Genomic DNA, 25956 nt, shown 5'->3' on the forward strand with positions numbered 1-25956 from the left:
TGGACTATAGTTGGGTGCAAGGGTAAAACTCCCTTGGCTCTAAAACAATCATATGTGATTGTTGTTTTAGTTCCTCCTACTACCATAAGAGCATAAACTCTAACTATTGTAGGGCTGAAGCCATCTTTTCTAGATTCAAACACCAATGTGTCCTAGGTTTCAAACCCTAGAAGTTCATAGGGGATCAAGGCAGCCACAAGGGCTAACAATTTTATGGTGATTTGCATGCCTCTTGTAGCCTCTTCCATTATAACCCAGAATGTGCAATGTTCTCACAACCCTCCCAGACGTACTAAGACACTAGAGAAAAGATAGGCCATCAGTCTAGAGTATTTTCCTACTGGATTCAACCATGCTTTCGCATTTCTAAAAAGTAGCTATCCCTCTCTTGAGGACGAGGAAGATATGGAAGAGTTTGCATGAATTTTTTATCTGGAATGTAAGGGGTCTTATAGACCTCTCCAGAAAGTACTATGTCAAGGATACCTATCATAGACTTGGTAATTTAGATTTTCTCTACATGCAAGAGGTTAAAATTTCTAGTTTCATGCTTTCTTCTGCATGTCATGTCATTTGGCCAGATGACATTATGTTTTCTTCCCAACATGAAATTAGTAGAGGTGGTGCAGTTACAATTTTGTCACCTTATCTTCATTCTATTATTATTTCACATGGTTTGAACCCCGTGCACAGAATAATTTGGCTTGTGCTTTCTATCAACAATACATCCTTTGGAGTTGTTAATGTTTATGCTTCTAATGATGTTGTGGAAATATCTCAATTGTGGGGCTAGATGGTGGATAACTTGCCTCCAACTACTTGGGTTATGTGTGGTAACTTCAACATGGTTGAGTTGGCCTCTAAAAAAAATTGCATTATACCTTTTTGCTAGATAGCTAGGGAAAGGGAAGCCTGGTACTACATGCATAATAAATTAGGCCTCTATTATCCAAATTCTAATTGCTACCAACATAGTGGGGTCTAGCACACTTGGTCCAACTCTCGAGCTAACTCTAACTATATTATGAAATGGCTTGATCATGCTAAAATTACTATACAATACTTTTTCTCCTTTTTAGAGGATCAAGATCTACATGTCATTCCCTTGCCAAATGTGACATTATCTAACCACTATACCATTTATTTTTCCATCTCTTGGAATACAGTTGTCCAACATGTTGTCAAGACTCAATTTTTCTCAATATGTCAGTGTTAATGCATGCCTCCACTATTGCTTATATCCCCATGTCTAGAATTTGGACCTACATCCACACGCTCAAGCTAGTTGGATTCAGTGGTGGAATAATGCCATCACCAAAACTGCTCAATTTCTACACATCTATGTGCAATAGTTGGTAGTTTTCAGATGCTAGTCTTAAAAATCCACCACCTCGGCTCTCAAAAATGCTTCTAAAGCTCTCACCCTCAACCCTTTTGATGTTGACTTGAAAATTCAGCTTGCCAAGCTTCGTCATGACAAGTAGGTTGTAGATAATTATGTTGCTTATGGGGCCCAAATCAAAGCTTGCTTCCATTGGTTGGAGGTTGGTGATAAGGCTTCCAAAGAATTTTTTTAGGCTTTTAGAGTCTGTCACACCAATTTTGGGATTAAGAAGATTAAAAAAGGCAATTCTATTCTTTCCAATTTCCCTAGCATCCTGTAAGCTTTGGTGCACCACTATGAAAATGTCTTTGCTTCACAGTGAAGTATGCTTGCTTAGGAGGAAGCCCTCAAAAAGTGTATTGTTGTTACTCCAAACCGCCTAACAATTGAGGAGCCTTCTCTGAGTAGCTTCTCACCATCCAAGACCTCAAGGAGGTAGTTTTTTCTATGGCTGATGATGAATCCCCTAGGTGTAATGGGTTCCCCTATGAATTCTACAAACATCTTCGGAGGCTATTAGTTAAAATCTGTACAAAGTTTATCTTGAAGCCTATCATTCCAAGAGTCTAGGAGTTATTATTAGTAAAGGAAACATCAAATTCATACCTAAACCTAGAGATCCCAAAGATATTTTTAATTGGTGGCCCATTACGTTACTTAATGTGTCTTCTAAGATTATTGCCAAGGCAATTTATCTTAGAATTTTCCATCTCCTACCCTTAATTGTGTGGCCAAAGAAGACTATATTTATTAAGTCTAGGTGTATTCTTGACAACATCATTGTTGTTTGGGAGGGCATGGAGTGGGCTCACAATTCCAATCAGTCGTCTGTGTTTTTGAAAATTGACTTTGCTAAAGCTTATGGTAGGATTGAATGGCCTTTCATTTTGGCTATGCTTCAAGCTCTTGGTTTTGGCCCCAATTTTCTTCAAGATATGTAAATGTTTTTTGGAGATGCTAGTGTTTTTATTACTATCAATAGCTCTCAATTTGAAGCATTTGGGCTCTTTCCTTCCATTTGGTAGGGTTGTCCTTTGGCTCTGACCATATATGTTCTCATGAATGAAGGTTTTGGATACTTGCTAGCCCACTCTATTTCTTTTGGATTGGTGCATGGCATTTCCTTACTAGAATCCTTCTCCCAATTGGTCAATGGTCACTTTGCTAATGATTCCTTTCTCATTCTTTTGGAGGATGAGTCAAACATCACTAATGCCTTACAATGTCTGGATACCTTTTGTCAAGCTTTTGGTTCTACTATTTAATGGCACAAAATGCTCTTCTATAGGAAATATTTTCTTCCAACACTATATTGGCATGACCAGTTCCAATGGAAATGAGTCACTCATGGGGAGATCTTTTGATTTTTGGGCATTCCTTTTGCCTTTCAAGCCTCGCCAGTTGACTTGTGCAACATTGTGCTTATCAAGATTGAAAATAAGCTTGACTACTAGCTTACTTAACCCCTTTCTCTTGCAGGGAAATTCCAAATTTTCTCAAAGGTTCTGGTAGCTCTACATGTTTATTATTCCTCCTCTTAAGCCCCCTTCAAAGCTTCTTATCTAAAATTAGAAAGATTACTTTGTGACTTTCTTTGGGCTTCTAGCTTTGACCATCATGGCTTCCATGGAGTGGCTTGGGACTACTATTGCCTTCCCAATGAGTCTGGAGGCCTTAGCGTTCTATCCACTCAAAAGCAAGGGCTTGCTCTTTGTGCCAAATGGATCATTTGTGCCATTATAGGAGATGAAGCTTGGAAATTTTTGGTTCAGTATTGCATCACTTCTAGAATTCCTACCAATAGACTTGCATGGAAGGGGATTGGTTTTCAAACCCTTCTTATCATGTAGGAAGCTATTCATATATAGGGCTCTTTTGTTATCAAGAGCATCTAGAAAGCATGGGAAGCTATTAAGCATTGACTTCATTGGTCTAGTGATGGATTTTAGGATGGACTCTCCTTGAATCAACAAAACATATGGTGGTCTCCTCTATTTTCCACCTAGGGTATCCCTTTGGCCAAGACTCAAGGTGCTTGTGCTTCGTATTTTTTCCAACATGGCATCAAGACCCCTAAGGACCTCTTTTCTAGGGTCACCATGAGCCTCAAATCATGGGAAGATATGCAAGTTTAGTTTCATCTTGCCCATTCAGATTGATAGGATCTATTGGTTGTTGCAATTCCAAATTATCTACTTTGTGAGGTGGGTATTCAGTTTGTTCATCCTTGGTGTACTAACTAGAAATGGTATTTGGTTAAGTACTCCTTTCACTAGATATAAGCCCAGCTTAGGATATCTCTGGCTTTCTCCCCATCTTCCAATGATCAATACTCTCAACCAACACTGGCATTTGTAGTCTTCTCTCTCTTAGTGGAGAAAGCATTTTGATGCTATTTGGAATGCCATTACAAAACCCAAGATTGCTCACTTTTCTTGGTGTCTAGTTTTTTAAGGTCTTCCCCTTGGGCCTTAGCTCAAATGTATTGGGGTTCCAGATCCTTGGTGCCCTTTCTATAGGCAACCAGAGATTTTTTTGCATCTCTTTTGGTTCTATAGTTGTGCTTAACAATATTGGCACTAGATTCATGATTTTTTTCAATCCTTTCAGCCATAACCCTTTTCTTGGCATATGGTTATTTTGGGTGATTCCCTTAGTTTTCCCAAGAACTTTACCTAAATCTGGCATACCTTTAGGATTGAGATTTTTTTTACTTTATGCAAAGATAGGAATGTTGTTATTTTCACTCAGGGTTTTCTCAACATAAATGTCACTATACATATACACTAAAGCTTGCATTTGTAATAATGTAATGATGCAAATTCAAGTACAAGCCAACAAGGTGGATCTAGAGGTGACCTACCTCTAGGAGCTACTTAACCATTGTGGTAATGCTCCTTATACAACTTTTAAAGTTTCACTTGATGTCTCTACTAATGTTATTCTACCTAGGAGCAACCACCGAGGGTGCAACTCCTCAAGTTGCCGCTTGTACATGCCTCACTTGTAGGTTTCTCATGACCACTCTCACAATGGTGGTGGTGGAGGTTGGGGTCATTGCTTGGTTTCTTCGCCCTGTTATGGCATAGGATGGTCTCTAGGCCTAGTGGCCCCCCCGGCTAGTGCTTGGCATATTATACCTAGTAAATGGCTCATTTTCCTTGATCTTGCCATCTCACCCTCACAAGTTGATAACAAGGTTGAAGCTTAGGCCCCTGAAAATGCTATTCATGGCTGAGTTGTTCCCAGTCTACCTGCCAATCCCAAGGATGATTGGGGATTCCACCATCGAGATGAACCACCACCCTCAGCTAGCACTGCTTTGGTAGCCTAAGGATGTTTCTTATATTAAAAAAATTATGAATTTTTGTTGATTCCAGCTAAAGCCGTGTGAGCTCTTGCAGGGTGATCATGTATCCCATAGCCCCTTTTTTTGAATTGTAACTTAGTATATTATTTAATAATAGAAAAGGACTATTCATCAGAAAAAAAACATTTGAGAAGATGTTGATCCTGAGAAAGTAAGGAAATAAAATTCATATAGATTTTTTTTATAAAAGCATATGGATCAGTAGAGGATAGAATCGTCTTTGAGAATGTATAATTTTTTTAAACAAATTATTTTGTTTTTATTTTTTGGAAGTGGGGGAAATGGAATAGATTTGTTATGATAAATATGGTGGGAGATGAAAACTCTCAATTTTATGTGAGCTTAAATTTGAATTATTATTAAAGAGAAAATATAGGTTAAGAATATATTTTTCTTTTCTATTACACTAGTTGTATATGTCATCTACAACATATTTTTTATTCAATGGCACAAAATTCTCTACTATAGGAAATTTTTTCTTCTAGTGTTGCCATGGCTTGACCAGTTCCAATGAAAATGAGTCACTCATAGGGAGATCTTTTGATTTTTGGGCATTCCTTTTGCCTTTCAAGCCTCGCCAATGGACTTGTGGAATGTTGTGCTTATCAAGATTGAAAAGAAGCTTGAGAACTGGATTACTAAACCCCTTTCTCTTATGAGGAAATTTCAAATTTTCTCAAAGGTTTTGGTAGCTCTGCATGTTTATTATTCCTCCTCTTGGGCCCCCTCCAAAGCCTCTTATCTGAAATTAGAAAGATTACTTCGTGACTTTCTTTAGGCTTTTCGCTCTGACCATCATGGCTTCCACTGAGTAGCTTGGGACTACTATTTCCTTCCCTAAGAGTTTGGAGTCCTTGGCCTTCTTTCCAATCAAAAGAAAGGGCTTTCTCTTTGGGCCAAATGGATCATTGGTGCCATTATGGGAGATAAAGCTTGGAAAGTTTTGGTTTGATATTGCATCTCTTCTAGAATTCCTACCAACAGGCCTGCATGGAAGGGGATTGGCTTTCAAACCCTTCTTATCATGCATTGCAAGAACCTGTTCACATACATGGCTCTTTTGTTATCAAGAGCATCTGGAAATCTTGGGAAGTTGTCAAGCCTCGGCTTCATTGGTCTCTTTGAATCAATAGAACATATGCTGGTCTCCTTTATTTTCCACCTAGGGTATCCCTTTTTCCAAGACTCAAGGTGCTTGTGCTCTACATTTTTTCAAATGTGGCATCAAGACCCCTAAGGACCTTTTTTCCAAGGTCACTATGAAACTCAAATCATGGGAAGATATGCAAGTTTAGTTTCATCTTGCTCATTCAAATTGGTAGACTTTTGATATGTTGGTCACTACAATTCCAGATTATCTACTTCATAAGGTGGGTATTTAGTATGTTTGTCCTCGGTGGACTAATTGGAAATGGTATCTAGCTAAGTACTCCCTTCACTTGATATAAGCCCAGCTTCAAATTTCACTAGCTTTCTCCCCATCTTCCAATGGTGGATACTCTCAAACAGTGCTGGCATTTGTAGTCTTCTCTCTCTCAATGGAGAAAGCATTTTGATGCTATTTGGAATGCCATTAAAAAACCCAAGATTGCCTACTTTTCTTGGTGTCTAGTTTTTCAAGGTCTTCCCTTGAGCCTCCACTCAAACATATTGGGGTGTTGGATCCTCAGTACACTTTCTGCAGGCAACTAGAGGCATTCTTGCATCTCTTTTGGTTCTATAGATGTGCTCAATAGTATTGGCATTGGATTCGTGATTTTTTCCAACCCTTTTGGCCAGAACCCTTTTCTTGGCATATGGTTATTTTGGGTAATTCCCCCAAGTTTCCCAAGAAATTTACCCAAATCTAGCATCCTTTTAGGATGGAAATTTTGTTTACTTTATGGAAGCATAGGAATGTCGTTATTTTGACTCACATTTTTCTCGACATAAATGTCACTATGTACACTAAAGCTTGCATTTGTAATAATGTAATGATGCAAATTCAAGTATAAGCCAACAAGGTGGCTTTGGAGGTGGCTCACCTCTAGGAGCTACTTAACCACTAGGGTAATTCTCCTTATATGATTGCTTGAGTTTTTTCTAATGTCTCTGCTGATGCTACTCCACCCAAGGGTCACCACTAGTGGTGTAGGCCATCACTCGCACATGCCTCACTTGCAAGCTTCCCATCATCACTCTCCCAATGGCGGCAATGGAGATTGGGGTCATCATTTGGTTTCTCTACCCAAATGTGGCACAAGGTTGTCTCTAGGCCTGATGGCTCCCCTGACTAGTGCTTAGCGTATCGTACCTGGTAAATGGCTCATTTTCCTAGATCTTGTCATCTTGCCCTCATGAGTTGATAACAAGGATGAAGCTCAGGCCCCTAACAATGTTACTGATGGTTGGACTATTCCTAGCCTACCTACCAATCTTAAGGATGATTGGGGATTCCATGATCAAGATGAACCACAACCCTTAGTTGGCACTACTTTGGCAGCCTGAGGATTTTTCTTATGAGTTTTTTTTAATGAATAATTGTTGATTCTAGTTGAGGCCATGTCAACTCTCGTAGGGTGACCTTGTATCCCCCAACACTTTTTTGTGAATTGTAACTTCATATATTATTTATTAACAGAAAAGGACTATTCATCAAAAAAAATAAAAAATTGAGAAGATGTTGATCCTAAGAAAGTAAGAAAATAAAATTCATATAGATTTTTTTTATAAAAGAATATGGATCACTAGAGGAAAGTGTCCTCTTTGAGAATGTATAATTTTTTTTTTAAAATTTTTTTTCTTTTATTTTTTGGAAGTGGGAGACATGGAATAGATTTGTTATGATAAATATGGTGGGAGATGAAAACTCTCAATTTTATGTGAGCTAAAATTTGAATTAATATTAAAGAGAAAATATAGGTTAAGAATATATTTTTCTTTTCTATTATACTAGTTGTATATGTCATCTACAATATATTTTATTTCTAGAGAGAAAAATATATATTTAAATATTTTTTATTTTTTAAATATTTTTTTTGAATCATCTTTAAAATTTTAAAAATATATATCAATTATTATTCAAGATAAGTATTACAAATAATAATCTTAAACTTCATCAATTTCTACATATTTCATTATTTTTATTTTTTATTTTTTAATTCTAAATAATAATATCACTCTTTGTTGTATTTTCATATTTTTTCTCCCTCTACTTGTTCTCCTTACCCTCACTTACCTTAGTGTTGAACCTCAAACTCTTCTTCACTGTCGTGCATCCACCCCCACCCCCCTTCCTTCCCCTTTTTATCCACACTAGGTTTGCAATCTTACCACATTTTTCCTTCAGCTCTCTCATCTTGACAATGGATCACAAAGTGTGATCCGAAATGTTGATGCAAAAATTGTAATACAATCTACCTTGGAAATATAGCAAAGAATTCTAATGGATTGTGGAAAAATACTATCTACAATAATATCTCTTTTATGTTTTTAAAGTTCAATAATTTTTCCATTGTTATCCCTTTCCTTTATGAAAGGGTGACACAGGTTTGTGTTTTGTTCTCTTGGATAGATTTTAGGTTGTCTATCATCACTTGGAAAATTTGCCAAGAAGCAATGAATTTCATTGTTAGCTAGCTATTAAAACCCTTCACAACATGCACATAATGGATTAAGCCTTCTTTGTCAAAGATATCCAAAATATCTTTATTTTTGCCAAGTTCTGCATAGTTCCTTGGTTTAACTTTGTTCAAAGACTCAACCATTTTCCTAGTCATGCTAAACAATGGCCCATGGTCACATTTCAACATTTAAGTAGTTCCCAAGAATTGCAGACACAATCAACTTAAGAGCAATGGAAGGAAGAAGTAGCTGAAAGCTTATCTCACATAAAATAGAAATGAAAACCTTGATATTGTAATCCTTTAGTGCTATTTTAAAATAAATTCCAAAGTTCCAAATAACAATTATCCTCAGAAAGACAAGTAAATTATTTCACTCATAAGTTGAAAATGTTGCATGTTCAAAATCTAACACTTTTTGTTCACCAAGTTCATAGTAATCTTATACTTAAAAATCTTCTTAAAAATTTTCCTTTCATGATTAATTTTTTCCTTCTTATTAATGATCCATCTTAAAGACATGAGATCAATTCTAAAATGCTCCATAATTTAATTGACACCTTTTAAACTATTATTGCTAGTAGAATTCACTAAAAGATAATTTAGAAAATCTTAACTTTGATCATTTTCACAATGTTAGTACCCAAGTACTAGAAAAGGCCCCAAAATTGTAACCTAATATAAATCTAAATAAGAAAATAGATAGGTATAATGATTTGATAAAAGTATGATAATTTTATGCTTGCAAATATTAAAATTCTTTTGGAAATCTATTAATTACCTGATAGGATATTTTACTGGGGTGACAAGATACCAGAATCATCTCACGCAACTATTAAGAATAGTCAAGAAGTTTTCTTCGGCCCCATTTTTTAAAAAAAATATTTTAGATGGTGGCAAGGTAACACATCTAGCTAAAATCCCAAAGTATCTACTTTGACATTAAATATAAAAAAATTTGATATATGTGGATGTTATTTTATGACATGACACAACTCTGAATAAGCATCTAACATGTTTTGTATTTGTTCATATTTAGCCATGTTGGCTTTGCTAGATATTAAAAATGTACATACATTAATATTTTCAATATTTTCATGCCTTTTTCACTCTCTGTTGGCTAAGGTTGAATTAAAAGAGAAAATAACTTCATGCTAGATTCCATTGACATTGATGGAGATAAAGCCATTTGTTCCTTGTCAACTTTGATCCCAATGTTATGGAAACATGTGCTTTTCAAGGAGAACCTTTATTAAAGAATAAGAGTTTGACTAAAAGGTTACATATGAAAGACTATAGATCCGTGTGAATAATAGGGATTTCTATCATTATAGTGATATAGAATGAGTTAATCTACATCAGATTAACTACAAATGTATCAAAATAATACAACTTTTAGATGAATAATTCAATTCATTTTAGATAAGATAATGTGTGAATGAAAAAGATACTGGCATTAGGTATACTAATGCCTTACCAAAGGCCCAATTCACTTTTCTGATTTATTGATCTATTAAATGACTCCACCATAACAATGGAGCATTCTTTGAATTGACCATCTTTCTGAAAAAAAATATTGGCCATAAAATTTATGAATAATTGATGAGAATTAAAGCTACTGTCCAAACCCCAAATCTATCAGTTATAGACTTGCACCATACCATGACGCAAGTGGTAATGAATTATAAATGAAATTTTGAACTCTTTTAATATGAGTTTAACGAAGTCCAGATCAAATTTTATTTTTGTCCACATTCTAGAAACAAACATTGAGAATTCCTTTCCATGCAAGATAAATTGTTCAATTTTATTTATTTTTTAAATATGGAAAAATCATATTCGTTTATTGCAATTGAGTCTAATTGGTTGCAGGCATAGAAATGCATATTGAGAATAGGAATGATCTATTTCAGGAAAATTATTTTTTAGAATGGAGATGTGCTCAATTTAGAAAAAAAATGAGAATATATATTCATATTTCCTATTCTAATTAGCTTACCAAACAGAAAATAGAAAACATAGTCCAAGCAACCAAACAGAAACATAGTCCAAGCAACCAAACAGACCCTTAGTTAATTAGAAAGCTGACTTTATTCTCATATCATTAGCTAGTCAATACAACAACACAGTAAAGCTGTCATTTTTTAAGTAAATCAAGATTCTAAACTTCAGATGTTCAGTTTTCCTCAAACTTCATATTGATGACTTGCCAACAATATCTCCTGTTAATGCCGAGACCACCCATAATCTCCAAGCAGCTTTTCATTCGTCAGGATCTTCTTGTTCGACCAGAAAATGTTGTTGCAAATGCAAATGTGCAGCAGAGATGTGCTTCGCTTTGTAATGTGTGTGTTTGGTTGGCTTTATTGTTGCGGCCAAATCATCATGTGCTGTCGAAAAGTGTGGTGATTTGGAAGTGAGATACCCTTTCTGGATCAAGGATCCTACTTGTGGAGCAAAGTACTGGAATTATTCAATTACATTTTGTAGCTACAGTTATGTGACGACTTCCAACAATTATTGAAGGCCCCGTTTGGTTACGGGAATACCGGACGCGGAATAGGGTTTTCAGCGTCAAAATCGGGTTATGGAAGAAAACGGTGGCGTTTGGTTCATCAAACGCATAACCCGGTTTCGGGTTTCGTCTGCCAATTTCGCTCGAAAATTGGAAGAAATTTCTTCCAAGAAATAGGTGGAAGTTGAAATGAAAACCAGGTTTTGGGTTTTTATGAATGCGTTTGAATAAATCGTCGGGTCCGCCGAATCCACCTTAGGTTTTTGGAAGAACAAATTGGGTTTTTTGGAAGACGACGGTTGTATTGTTTTCGTGCTCTGTTGTGCGAAGGTGAGGGTTTTTGGTTTGCTGTGTTTGTTGGGCTTGTGGGTTTTCTGTGGCCGTGGTTTGCGAGGGTTTCTGGTTTGTGGGTTTTCTATGGCCGTGGTTTCCTGTGGCCGTGGCGTGTGGCTGTGGCATTTTCTGCGATTTCTCTTCTCCACTTTGAACAGCGGCGGCGGTAAACGGTTCTCCTCTCACACCCACCTTTGCATACTGGATTTTTTTAAAGTTTTTTTGGTTCATTCAAACGTAACTGTTTGTTTCAAATCTGTTTTTAAAATAGTCAATATATGTGGTAACTGTTTGTTTCAAATCTGTTTTTAAAATAGTCAATATGTGCTCACTAATAAATTCGAGTATAGTGCTGTGAGAGATCAATACCAGTGAAATGAAAAATTAAACTTTGTAACAATTTCTGGGTGTTTGTTTTAAATCTGTTTAGCAAAATAGTCAATATGTGCTCACTAATAAATTCCACTATAGTGCTGTGAGAGATCAATACTAGTGAAATGAACAACCAAACTTTGTAACAATTTTTTGCCAGTAATGAGTTCTAGTATGTTGTTGTGAGAGATGAATGAAATACCATTAAATAGAGTCAAGTCATAAACTTGTGCTCACTAATAAATTCCAGTATAGTGCTGTGAGAGATCAATACCAGCGAAATGAATAACTAAACTTTCTAACTGTTTCTTGCCAGTAATGAGTTCTAGTATACTACTGTGGGAGATGAATGCAATACCATTAAATAGAGTCAAGTCATAAACTATGTATGAATCAACTATGTATAGATCAATGTCAATCATGGCTTTTATCTATACATAATCAATATGTGCTCAATATGTGCTTAATAATGAATTCTAGTGTGTGCTTATGTGATTACCTGTATATATCATAGTGCCAATCAAGCAAAACATGGCAATCATGGCTTTTATCTATACATAGTTGACCTATACGTAGTTTATCATGGTTCAAATCTGTTTAGCAAAACAGTCCAATATATGCTGTAATAGTTTGTTTAGAATCTGTTTGACAAAATAGTCAATATATGCTCACTAATGACTTTCAGTATAGTGTTGTGAAAGATCAATACCAGTGAAATGAACAACTAAACTTTGTAACAGTTTCTTGCCAGTAATGAGTTCTAGTGTACTGCTGTGAGAGATGAATGCAATACCATTAAATAGAGCCAAATCATAAACTATGTATAGATCAATGGCAATCATGGCTTTTATCTATACATAATCAATATGTGCTCAATAATGAATTCCAGTATGTGATCATGTGATTACCTGTATATATTATAGTGCCAATCATAATAGCAAAACATGGCAATCATGCTTTTATCTATACATAGTTGACCTATACATAGTTTATCATGGTTCAAATCTGTTTAGCAAAATAGTCCAATGAGTTCCAGTATAGTGATGTGAGAGATCAATGCAATACCATTAATCAAAGTGAATCATGCCAATGAAAGGAACAACTAAACTATGGATATATCAAGTATGTATTGATCCATGCAAAATCATTCAACATACTTATGAGGTCATAAACTATGTATAGATAAAAGCCATGATTTCAAACTATGTATAGATCAATGCAGAAAGAAACTCTATTCCTATTGCCAACTATGTTACTTTTCATCTTCTAAAAGACGAGCCTCAATTTCAGCGGACCCGACGATTTATTAAAACACATTCATAAAAGCCCAAATTCAAGTTATAGTTTGTACATGTGTATGTGTACATACATACATGTGTGTGTATGTATGTACACACATACATACTTGTGTGTGTACGTACATGCATGCATACATACATGTGTGTGTCTACGTACATCCATGCATACATGTGTGTGTGTGTGTACGTACATACATGCATACATACATACATACATTCATGTGTGTGTGTGTACATACACACATACATACATGTGTGTGTACGTACGTACATGCATACATACATGTGTGTGTGTGTACGTACATACATGCATACATACATGTGTGTGCACATACATATATACATGCATGTGTGTATACATATAGACAAATGGAATCAATATTATGCTTTCATTGGTATAGATAGATTACATGGAGTATAATGACACATTGTAATTTTTTCTTTATGGGCTTATGATCCTCAGTAGTTGGTACTCCTTGTTGTATTTGAATAAATAATTGACTTCTTAATGCAATGAGGCTAGCAAATAATCATGTTGTATCTCGATAGGTGATAGTTGATATTTCATAACTGATAGTGTTTAAATTGTCCACATTTCAGGTCACTAATGGATCCTATGGAGAGTATAGAGGTCCAAGGAAGCATAGTTAGGAAGACCACATACACCCGCATTCTCACAATTCTTTTTGCTTTTGTTGGCATAGCCAAAGTACTGGTAGCCCGAGAAGGTAGTCAAATGGGTAAACGAATAAGAAAAGGAAATTTCTTTTGTAGAGACATTATTTATTCGAATGAGGTGGATTGTCATGATCAGATTCGGATGAGTAGGGCAGCCTTCTTTTCTCTAGCTCGTATTCTGAGGCTGAAAGGAAGCTTGAGAGATACGATCCACTTGAAGTTAGAGGAACAACTAGTGATGTTCCTCCACACCCTTGGGCACAATCTAAGGAACCGCAAGATTGCCCATAACTTTGGGCACTCAGGAGAGACAGTCAGTCGATACTTCCACAAGGTTTTGATGGCTATCTTAGCCCTTCACAGAGATTACTTCATACCACCTAGTCCAGGCACTCCTCCTGAAATTAGTGGGAAGGATCGTTTTGAACCATTATTCAAGGTAAATCACACATTATTACAAGTTTATTGTCTAGAATGTTGTCCTTATCTTATTATTACTTGAGCATACATTTGATCAGTGTATCATATCCCACAGGATTGCATTAGAGCCACCGACGGTACCCATATTCTAGTGCGAGTTGATGTCGACATACAGGGTAATTATCGTGATAGAAAAGGGAACCTATCGCAAAATGTTATGGGTGTCTGCTCCTTTGATTGTAAGTTTCAGTATTGCCTTGCTGGTTGGGAGGGCTCTGCTGCAGATAGCCATGTTCTAGCCTCATCTCTATCCAGATCAGATCCACTTGTAGTTCCCCCTAGTAAGCCAAATCACATTTTAATATACTCAAGGTTATCCTAAATGGTTCAAGTATTGACAATATACTTTCTTTATATAGGAAAATATTATCTCGTGGATGCTGGATATCCAAATGCACCTAGATTTCTCGCTCCTTATCGGTGTACACGCTACCACTTGAAAGAGTGGTCAAGAGAAAACCCAATAAACTCTGCACATGAGTTGTTCAACCATCGACACTCCTCTCTTAGAAATGTAGTAGAACGTACATTTGGTATTCTGAAGCAGCGTTTTCCAATCTTAAGACATGCAACGTCTTATGATATCATGACACAATCCTATATTGTTTTAGCATGTTGCATACTTCACAATTTCATTACAATAGAGGATGGCCTTCCATCGGAAGAAGCTATTGAAGAGGAAGATGATCGTGATGGGATAGAGGTGCCACTACTTGAGACATATGGTTTGTCTCAGGAGGATAGAAATGAGTGGGCCCAATTTCGAGAAGATATAGCAAATAGGATGTGGGAAGATTATAGATCTCGAGAATAAATGATTAATTAGAAGGCAATGTGCTTTATATGAGTAAATTGATGTATGCATATACAATGATGGTGTTTGATTTCGTTATTCTGATATCAGTCTTTGCTACATTCTAATTAAATAAAAAGAACATTAACTTTCAATTTCACACCTACATTATGTACAAAAATTGTTGATCATATCTGCAATACACAATTCAACTTGAAATATAGATTACATTGATTTAAATGCAAGAAAGCACAATTATTATACATCTTTGCATTGAGAAAGTACAATAACATGCTTCATAATGGGGCTCATGACTATTTACTTGCCATTGATATCACCATTTTGTCTTACTGGTAGTTTTTTTTATGTTGATGTGTTATCATCAATTATTGCTTAAAATGTGTATCATCTTCAGTTAAATTCTTTCAAGTTTATTAAATGTTAGCCTCATTGCATTAGGATGTATTAAAAAATGATATTTAAAGTTTATCATCTTCAATTTTAAATGAAATACAACAAGGAGTACCAAATGATGAAGATCATAAGCCCACTAGTAAGAAGAGAACAACGAATTCGTTGAAAATCCTATTTTTCTGATGTTACTGCTTGCTGCATTCTATTTAAATTTAAAGAGCAATAACTTTCAATTTCAGTCGTATGATTACTTTAAATCGTAATACGTTTACCTATTCAATATGTTAGCCTTGTTCCATTATGACGTATTACAAATTGATAGTTAAAGATTTTCTATTTCAAATTTAAATGAAATACAGGAAGGAGTACACAATGGCATATACCGAGCTCATGATGAGCATGGATGGATCTGATCATGTGAAACAGATGTGTTCTCCCATTACTTTGAGTGATATAGATGGATCCCTTGCTGTGAGCAACAAATCTTCTTCTTCAAAGAAGAAAATGTGGACAAAATCAATGGAACGCAAGTTTTTAGACTTGCTCCTTGACCAAGTCCATCTCGGACGAAAAGGTGAAGGTGGGTTTAAAAAAGAGGCATGGACTGCGATAGAGAGGACATTCAATTCAGCGATGAACTCGAATCTGTCATGAGATCATTTTAAGAATAAGCTAAAAACATGGAAAGTAGGATATAAAGTAATGAAGGACTTGAAAAATGCAAGTGGGTTAGCTTGGAATGAAGAAACTCAAACTGTGGGTGCTGAGGATTCAGTGTGGGATGACCTTTTGAAGGTAGGATCATCTTTGTACTCTTTTCATTGAAGAAATTTTTCCTTCTTATTTTAATAATGAAAAACTTACAACCTAATCCATCTATTAATGCTTATATGTAGAGGAGAGAATTCAAAAATGCAAAAATGTATAAGAGGTCACCTTTTCAATATTTCAATGAGTTGGCTGTAATTGTTGGTAATGACATTGCTGAAGGGTTCGCATCTACAACACCCCTTGATGCTGAAGAAGGGCACCCTATGAACGATGCATTTAATGTGCTTGATGAGGATGATACCAATTGTGGTACACCTCTTGACAACCAACCAGATATTGATGAAGAGTTATATCATTCCAATCAGTCGAGTGCAAGTGCTAGAGGGACTCCTCCACCATCATCATCAAGGAGGGGAAAGAGGAAGAAGACATCTTTGGCTGCATCATTGGATGTGATATGCGAAACTATGAAGGAACTGAAAGATGGCCTCATTAAGCCTCAGATTGTAAAAGTGGATAAATCTGAAGATGATAATATTTTGACTGCTGCATATATTGCTCTCAAAGCTGTCCCTGAACTAAGTCGAGCAATTTTCGTGAAAGCACATGATACCTTCATGCTTCAACGTGAAAGAGCCAAAGGGTTCTTGATGATGGATGAGGTGGAGAGAGTGGAGTGGATTGCAATGACATTTGGTACCATTTAGCTATTTCAGCTACTGACTGGATTGCAATGACTTATGCTGCATGATTACTCTATTCAATGGTTTTGCATTAATCTCTAATAGCACTAAACTAAAACTATATTAATCTCACATCACTATATTGGAACTCATTATTGAGCACATTTTGACTATTTAATTAGTGATCTCTCATAGCACTATACTGGAAGTCATTAGTGAGCATATATTTACTATTTTGTTAAACAGATTCTAAACAAATTGTTACAGCATGTATTGGACTGTTTTGCTAAACAGATTTGAACCATGATAAATTATGTATAGATAAAACCCATGATTGTCATTGATCTTCCATGTATTCATATATAGTTTATGTGTTGGCTGTGTTTAATGGTATTGCATTGATTTGTACATAGTTTATGAGGTCATAAGTATGTTGAATGATTTTGCATGGATCTATACATACTTGATATATCCATAGTTTAGTTGTTCATTTCATTGGCATGATTCACTTTGATTAATGGTATTGCATTGATCTCTCACAGCACTATACTGGAAGTCATTAGTGAGCATATATTTACTATTTTGTTAAACAAATTCTAAACAAACTGTTACAGCATGTATTGGACTGTTTTGCTAAACAGATTTGAACCATGATAAATTATGTATATGTCAACTATGTATAGATAAAAGCCATGATTGTCATTGATCTTCCATGTATCCATACATAGTTTATGAGTTGGCTGCGTTTAATGGTATTGCATTGATTTGTACATAGTTTATGACGCCATAAGTATGTTGAGTGATTTTGCATGGATCTATACATACTTGATATATCCATAGTTTAGTTGTTCATTTCATTGGCATGATTCACTTTGATTAATGGTATTGCATTGATCTCTCACAACACTATACTGGAAGTCATTAGTGAGCATATATTTACTATTTTGTTAAACAAATTCTAAACAAACTGTTACAGCATGTATTGGACTGTTTTGCTAAACAGATTTGAACCATGATAAATTATGTATATGTCAACTATGTATAGATAAAAGCCATGATTGTCATTGATCTTCCATGTATCCATACATAGTTTATGAGTTGGCTGCGTTTAATGGTATTGCATTGATTTGTACATAGTTTATGACGTCATAAGTATGTTGAGTGATTTTGCATGGATCTATACATACTTGATATATCCATAGTTTAGTTGTTCATTTCATTGGCATGATTCACTTTGATTAATGGTATTGCATTGATCTCTCACAATACTATACTGGGAGTCATTAGTGAGCATATATTTACTATTTTGTTAAATAGATTCTAAACAAACTGTTACAACATGTATTGGATTGTTTTGCTAAACAGATTTGAACCATGATAAACTATGTATATGTCAACTATGTATAGATAAAAGCCATGATTGCCATTGATCTTCCATGTATCCATACATAGTTTATGAGTTGGCTGCGTTTAATGGTATTGCATTGATCTGTACATAGTTTATGGCATCATAAGTATGTTGAATGATTTTACATGGATCTATACATACTTGATATATCCATAGTTTAGTTGTTCATTTCATTGGCATGATTCACTTTGATTAATGGTATTGCATTGATCTCTCACAACACTATACTGGAAGTCATTAGTGAGCATATATTTACTATTTTGTTAAACAGATTTTAAACAAACTGCTACAGCATATATTGGACTGTTTTGCTAAACAGATTTGAACCATGATAAACTATGTATAGGTCAACTATGTATAGATAAAAGTATAATTGCCATGTTTTTCTATTATGATTGGCATTATGATATATACAAGTAATCACGTGAGCACATACTGGAATTCATTATTGAGTACATATTGACTATTTTGCTAAACAGATTTGACACAAACAGCCAGACACTGTTACAAAGTTTAATTGTTCATTTCACTAGTATTGATCTCTCATAGCACCATACTAGAATTTATTAGTGAGCACATATTGACTATTTTGCTAGATAGATTTGAAACAAATAGTTACCACATCTATTGACTATGCTATGCAAATAGCAGATAGAAATAGAACTATGATAAACTATGTATAGGTCAGCTATGTATAGATAAAAGCTAGTGATATACTTGTAAATTTCATTATTGAGCACATATTGAGCACATATTGATTATGTCTAGATAAAAGCCATGATTGCCATTGATCTATACATAGCTTATGAATTGGCTCTATTTATATGGTATTGCATTCATCTCTCACAACACTATACTAGAACTCATTACTGACAAGAAACAGTTAGAAAGTTTAGTTGTCCATTTCAGTGGTATTGATCTGTCACAACACTATATTGGAATTCATTAGTGAGCACATATTGACTATTTTGCTAAACAGATTTGAAACAAACAATATGTATGTACACACATGTATGTATGTACGTACATATGTATGGATTATGTGCATATGTATGTACACACATGTATGTACACATGTATACATACTTGATCTATGCATTGCATTGATCTCTCACAACACTATACTGGAACTCATTATTGAGCACATTTTTACTATTTTGCTAAGCATGTATGTATGTATATGCGTATGCATGTATGTACACACATGTATGTACGTATGTATACAAACTTGATCTATGCATAGTTTAGTCATCCATTTTATTGACATGATTGGCATTGGTCAATATGCAGGAAAGTTGTTCATTTCATTGGAATTCGCACGATTGGCATGTGAAGTCATTCAAGATGGTTAATTGGCTTTGTGTAATGGTATTGCATTGATCTGTCACAACACTATATTGGAAATCATTACTGAGCACTTTTTTTCTATTTTGCTAAGCATGTATGTATGTATGTGTGTATGTATGTGCGTATGTATGTATGTAGGTGCGTATGTATGTACACATGTATGTACATGTGTATGTATGTATGTATGTGCATATATATGTATGTCTGTGCATATGTATGTTCACGCATGTATGTACGTATGTATACATACTTGATATATGTATAGTTTAGTCATTCATTTCATTGACATGATTGGCATTGGTTAGTACATAGTTTAGTTGTTCATTTCATTGGCATTCACACGATTGGCATGTGAAATAATTTCAGAGGGTTAGTTGGCTTTGTTTAATGGTATTGCATTGATCTCTCACAACACGTAGTTTATGATCTCGTAAACGTTTGGTATAGTTGTTCATTGCATTGTTAATTAGAGTTATATTTGAACCATACATACATGGAATACACAAGGAGTGGCAAATGATGAATGCTCAATTGTAGAACTTGAAAGCATATAGAAATGTGATTTGCTAGATGATTGTATAGTTCATGATTCTGTCATATGTCATATCTATAGTCCTAATTTTCTTGCATATGTTTTTATTTTTTTGTCTTTTTGTCCCTATTTGATTTCCTATGTATTTTTTCGTTGACAAGATTATCAAAAGTATTGAGGATTTTTGGTAGATGATTGTACAGTCATGATTATGTCCCATGTTATATGTATATTCCTAATTTGCTTGGATATTTTTTTAATTTCTTATTTTTTTTTCCACAGTTTGGTTTCCTATGTACGTGCTTCTTGACAAGATTGTCAACGGTATTGATAAAGTGTCTTTCTCTTGTATTTTTTTATTGCTCTTGATTTCCTAATATTGCAAGACCACACATGCTGATAAAAAATGAGCTATCGGATGATTGTTTACTGTGTTTGTAAATGATCAATATTTCTGATGCCACTCCTTGGTGTATTCCATTAAAAAAATAATCAGGTTTTAATTTTTCAAGCATGTTTAGTTCATATATGCAGGATTGACCATCTAACAACACAAACAGTAATGGGAAGATTGAGCAGCATGAGAGGGTTGCCGTCGAATGTGGGGCATAAGGGCATACATCGTGGATTTCTCAATGTTTTCGTGTTTAACGGTGTGTTTTCACACCACCATCAAATCATGGATATTGTTCTATCAAGTTAGCAAGTTTTCATATTGTAGTAATTATGTGAAATTCATTATTAGAATTTCATGATGTTAAAATATGATTTATATGATTAATGATTTTCATGATCTTTTTTTTTAAATTGCATGTAAAATCTATGTTGCCAAAATTCCACATTTTTTAAGAGCAATTATTAACAAAGCATCATTTTTCTTGTTAAAGTTCTCATCAAATGTTTAATGTATGTGAATGTAAAATGGTATATTTTTTCCTATATAATATTTCACGTAAAATTTAGTTGCATATTTTGTTGAATAATTAACTAAATTAATAAATTTATTAAAAGGGAGAGATACATAGAGGGGCAGAGAGTGCGAGATAAGAAGGGGGGACGGAGGGACAGAGGGAGAGAGTGAGAGAGAGAGAGAGGAGCTTGTGTGTTCCTGCATCTGTAGAAAGGTGTCTGTTGATGTGTGTTTTATGACTCACTAAACAGTAGAACGAAATACTGAAATATCTTATCCTCTCTTGAATATATATCTTTCTATGACCTCATCAAGATCTTCAAATGTCTCCTCCCCAATTGAAAGTATTTTCCAAGTCGAAGATAGCTAGCAAAATCCTTTTGGTCTTTTCCTCCCTCCACAATATCCTTGTGTGCATAAACTCCATTGAAAATGTTCAGTGTTAGAATCAAGTGAGTAGGCCCTTTCAAGCATGGACGGATAATACTCTCCCCTGGCTCTTTATCTATTAGGAACTTAATGGTTTCATTCTCTTGTTCACTTCGTGAAATGGAATCCTCTTCCGCAAAATATGGATCCTTAACCTCCTTATCCTTATCCTATGCACCCTGATAGTTATCATTCTTTAGTGAACTCTCTTTGCAAGTTAACTCAACTAGGTACTTCACTTTTGTCATAGTTTTCACCCAATAGGTAAGGATGTTGCCTTCTGCAATTTTTTCTAAAGGATCTATATCTAGATCATCAGAGAGCTCCTCTTTCAATATTATTCATGTCAAGCTTGATTCCAGATCACAAATTATACGATGATTTTGGACTCTGCGGGGACAATTTTTTCCATTAACAGGGTCTCTTCATTTTCTCCAGTCAGCAGATAAAATTCCTCATCCTGGGATGGCTCTTTATATGGCGATCTCAAATCCTGAAATCCATGTAACAATCCACTCTTTATGTCAGCAAGGGTTTCCTGCTTTTTATTGGATGTCCATTGCTCCACACTTCTAGCATATTCATCAATATCAAGGGCATTTAACAGATCAGGATATTTTTGACATGCTCAACAACCATTTCTTGTGTTTCCTCATCCATATCATCTATATCATGTCCAGCTTCTTCACAATATATGTCCTTAGCCATTTTCTTGGCAAATTCATATGACTTTGGATGAATTCTAGTATCATCCAATGGATTCATAACATGGTTTTCGGATGCTGCTTGTCCATTCCCTCTAACCCATAAAAAAACCAATAGCATTTATAAAGACAAGTGGCTTCATAGCCTCTACAGTTGGTTGTTGTAACTATTACCTGCTTAACAGCTTCATACTTTTCATCTGGAGTAAGGAAATGTTCCAGTGAATGAAGCTTCAATGATAATATTTCTTTGCCAAGACTATATAATGTTGCAACCATGGCCAATGGATTCTGAAGATACCGACCAAGAGCCACAACACGCCTCACAATCCCTCTCTGTGTCGGTAACTAGTCTTAAGAGATGCGAGAATTCTCATATAGTGTAGGCAATAATTCATCTGCATAAACAAAATTTATTGTGTCCAATCCTTCTGCCAAATCACGTGGATGAACACAAACATAGGGAGGGATAGAGAGAGGACACAAACACACATATTTAGCGGCTAAGTCACAAGGTTCAAGTTTCAATTCGAGTTCGACAATTATGAAGTTCGGATGAACTTGACAATAAATTCAATTCGACGATAAATTTGTCTTACACAATTTTTCAAAAATATATAATATATATGATCACAATTTCCAACAATGGGACAAAAAATAACTTCGTACAAATGATTGCATGTATGATTATTTTTTACTTTTCTTTGCTAATAAATAGAATTAAAATAAAAAATAATAATAATTTTATTTATTATTGACTAACAAAATAAAACTGTGAATATTCAAGAATAAATAATAATAATGTAGTCTAATTATAAATAAATTAAATCATAAATATTAATACTTTACTCATTCTAATCCTTGTGTTTCACTAATTAAATAAGATTAAAAAAATTTACATCAAATTCCAATTCCAATTAGAAAATGAACAACCAAACGCAACAAAAAGATATTCCTAGTCATATTCTGTTCCAATTCCAATGTCTAAATTGGCAACCAAACGCAGAATATGGATTTGAAAATTCATCTTCCATGTCAACCAAACGGTCCAACTATCTTCCTAAAATACATAACCAGGTTTTCGAAAACCTGGTTATCAGATAACCTGGTTATGAGGAAAATGCATCTTCCCCAACCAAATGGGGCCCAAGTGAAATGGTGTTGGGAAGTGGTGGCTTTGGAACTGTGTTCAAAGGAATTTTGTTAGATGGTACTCTTGTAGCCATTAAAAATTCCAAGCAAGCTTTAAATCTCGAGGATGATTATGAGTTTCTTAATGAAGTTTCTATTCTCTCTCAAATAAATCACAGAAATATAGTGAAATTGTTAGGCTGTTGAATCCAAACTAAATTTCCTTTGTTAGTATCCGAATTCATTCCAAATGGAACACTTTTTGAACATTTACACTTTGTCTGGCATCACGTTTGCAGATTGTAATTGAGACGGGGGAGACTTTGGCATATCTGCATTCTGGAGCATCTCAACCCATTTTCCACTGTGATGTTAAATCATCTAATATTCTTCTGAATGAGAGACTCTCTCCCAAACTTGCAGACTTTGGGATTTCTCGTCTCATTTCAGCTTCGACTAGTACAAATGTCATGACTAATATAATGGAGACAACGGGTTACTTAGATCCAGAATATTTCCAAACATATCAACTTGCAGAAAAAAGTGATGTATACAGTTTTGGTGTTAGTCCTGATTGAACTTCTAACATCTCAAAAACCTTTCTCCACAGAAAGGGGCAGTGACGAGATAGTTTTATCTAGTCTCTTTCTCTCAAGACTCAACCATAATTGCCTCACAGGAATATAGCCTCACAGAAATATTAGATAGCAAGATACTTGACAAGGGAAATTTGCAAGAAATGGAAGACATGGCAAAAATAGCAAGAGATTGAATTCATTTACAAAGGAGGATAAGACTGTCAATGAAAGAGGTGGTGGGAGAGCTTATTTGGATAAGAGGCGGCATAAGAAAGACAAAATTCTATCATGAGAGCATGAGCATGAAGTGTGAAGATATAATATTTGAGGAGAGGAAAATTTCCAGACAAGCATCACAAACGTCTCATGATTTAGGAGTTACACATTTCCATCTACAGTTGTGTTGTCCGGATGTCAAAATTGCCTCAATCTTCAACTTTCTGAGTTATGATTTTTTTTGAATAAGTCTCATTTTAAGAATTAAAATGGTCATTTTCTCTCAGAGTTTTTGAGAAATTTCACCCTTCAAATCCTCCGGCTAATCACCAGCTTCATCCAACACTTAAAAATTTTAAAATCTAGTTCAAAAGTCAAAAGTTCTCATAGGTAAATGGAAGGAACCAAAATACATATTTTCAACTTGATCATTGACCATTAACCTCCAAAAAGGTTAAGGTCCAGGGTCCAAAACACATGTTTCACTTTGATATCTTAACCTCTCTATCAAAAGAGGTTAAGATAAATGTTCGAAACACATATTTTCTCTCCCATTTGTTGGATTATCTTATTGGAAAGAATGCTTCTGAGATTGGGGGGTGGTGAATCAAAAGCACTAGCCTTTTTAAGTGTTTCAAATCCTTAATAACATATTTTTGAAATGAGCATGCATGCATATAAATTTTAAGCAATCATAAGAAACAAATATGCATCACCACATAACACTTAAGATTTGGCAACCCAGAAACCCTCTAGGAATAAGAAGGTAAAAATGGAGTGGGGATGATACCCACAAAATCACTATAGTAATAATATTTAACCACTTCTGATGGTCTACCCTATTAAAGGCCTGCCCTGTCAAAGGCTTTACACTGTATCAATAGTGACCTAGTTAAAGGATTTCAAACACTTTACATGAAGTGTTACCTATTAAAGGATTTAATCACCTATTGAAAGGATTTACAAAATAGCTGCTAAGCTAACCTATCATCATAGGATTTACTTTCTAATACAATGATTAAAGATTATTAGGTATGATAAACCTGATGGCTTACAATCCTTCGATTGCTGAATACAGGCAATTGATCTGCTCTTCTGTGATCTTGATCCTTCTTGATTTGATTCTCTTCTCTCTAATATTAGACTTCCTTATACACTTTTTCATGCTCTCTCTCTCTCTTCTCAATCTGATTCCATCTTCCTTATAAAGACACTCGAAGACTTAGGGTTAGGTATGGATCTACGATCCATGTTTAATCTTTGATTTTTTCTTATTCCTTGCACATCTCTTATTTGTTGCATGCCTTCTCCATTTTTCTTATTGTCTGCATGTAGATTGCATAGGAAATATAAATGATTTGATCTTATCACTTAGGTCCTTTGAGATTTGTCTTATGTCAGCTATGAAAACATTTTACATCTGAGTTTGTGAAGTTTCAAACTCATATGCTGATTTTGAGTTACTTGGCACTTTCTACTTCTTGATGCTCGGAACCTTCTGTAACTCGGCTTTTGTACATGCTCCTATATTGCTCGGCATCCTTTAAGATTCGACACCTAAATGATGCTAGGTACTTGGATCATGGTTGGCATCTATACTCACTCGGCACCTGATCTTCACTTGGCACCTAAAGATTACTCGGCACCTGATGTCTTTTCTGACTCGGCTCATGTTGTGGCTCGGCATACATGATGTACTCGGCTCCAATGTAGCATGTAATTAAGTGTGTTGGCACTCAATTTTCAAAAACCATTATGAGGTTAACAATCTCCCCCTTTGACATGAGTGACAAAAACACTTAACTAACCTTATGAGTACATGTACTAAACTTACTCGGTATATACAGAGGTTGAAAAACCTTACTCAAAATTGCAAAATGTATATATACCTCAAAATTTGTTTAACTCCCCCTGAGTTGATTGTGCCAATGTCTTCTTCCATTATGCCATAACTTCAACATATTATCTCCCCTTTTTGATACTTATGTCAAAGGGTCCTAAATAGTAA

The 25956-nt window shown here is 35.0% G+C and overlaps 1 pseudogene; it reads left to right on the plus strand.

Moving 5' to 3' along the window:
- The first annotated feature begins 23178 nt into the window (after nt 1-23178).
- LOC149554943 (wall-associated receptor kinase-like 20 pseudogene) lies at nt 23179-23732 on the plus strand (annotated as a pseudogene).
- The last annotated feature ends 2224 nt before the right edge of the window (nt 23733-25956 follow it).

The sequence above is a fragment of the Cupressus sempervirens genome, chromosome 5 (genome assembly GCF_028749045.1).
Source record: "Cupressus sempervirens isolate cs-2001-9-10 chromosome 5, ASM2874904v1, whole genome shotgun sequence".
NCBI lineage: Eukaryota > Viridiplantae > Streptophyta > Pinopsida > Cupressales > Cupressaceae > Cupressus > Cupressus sempervirens.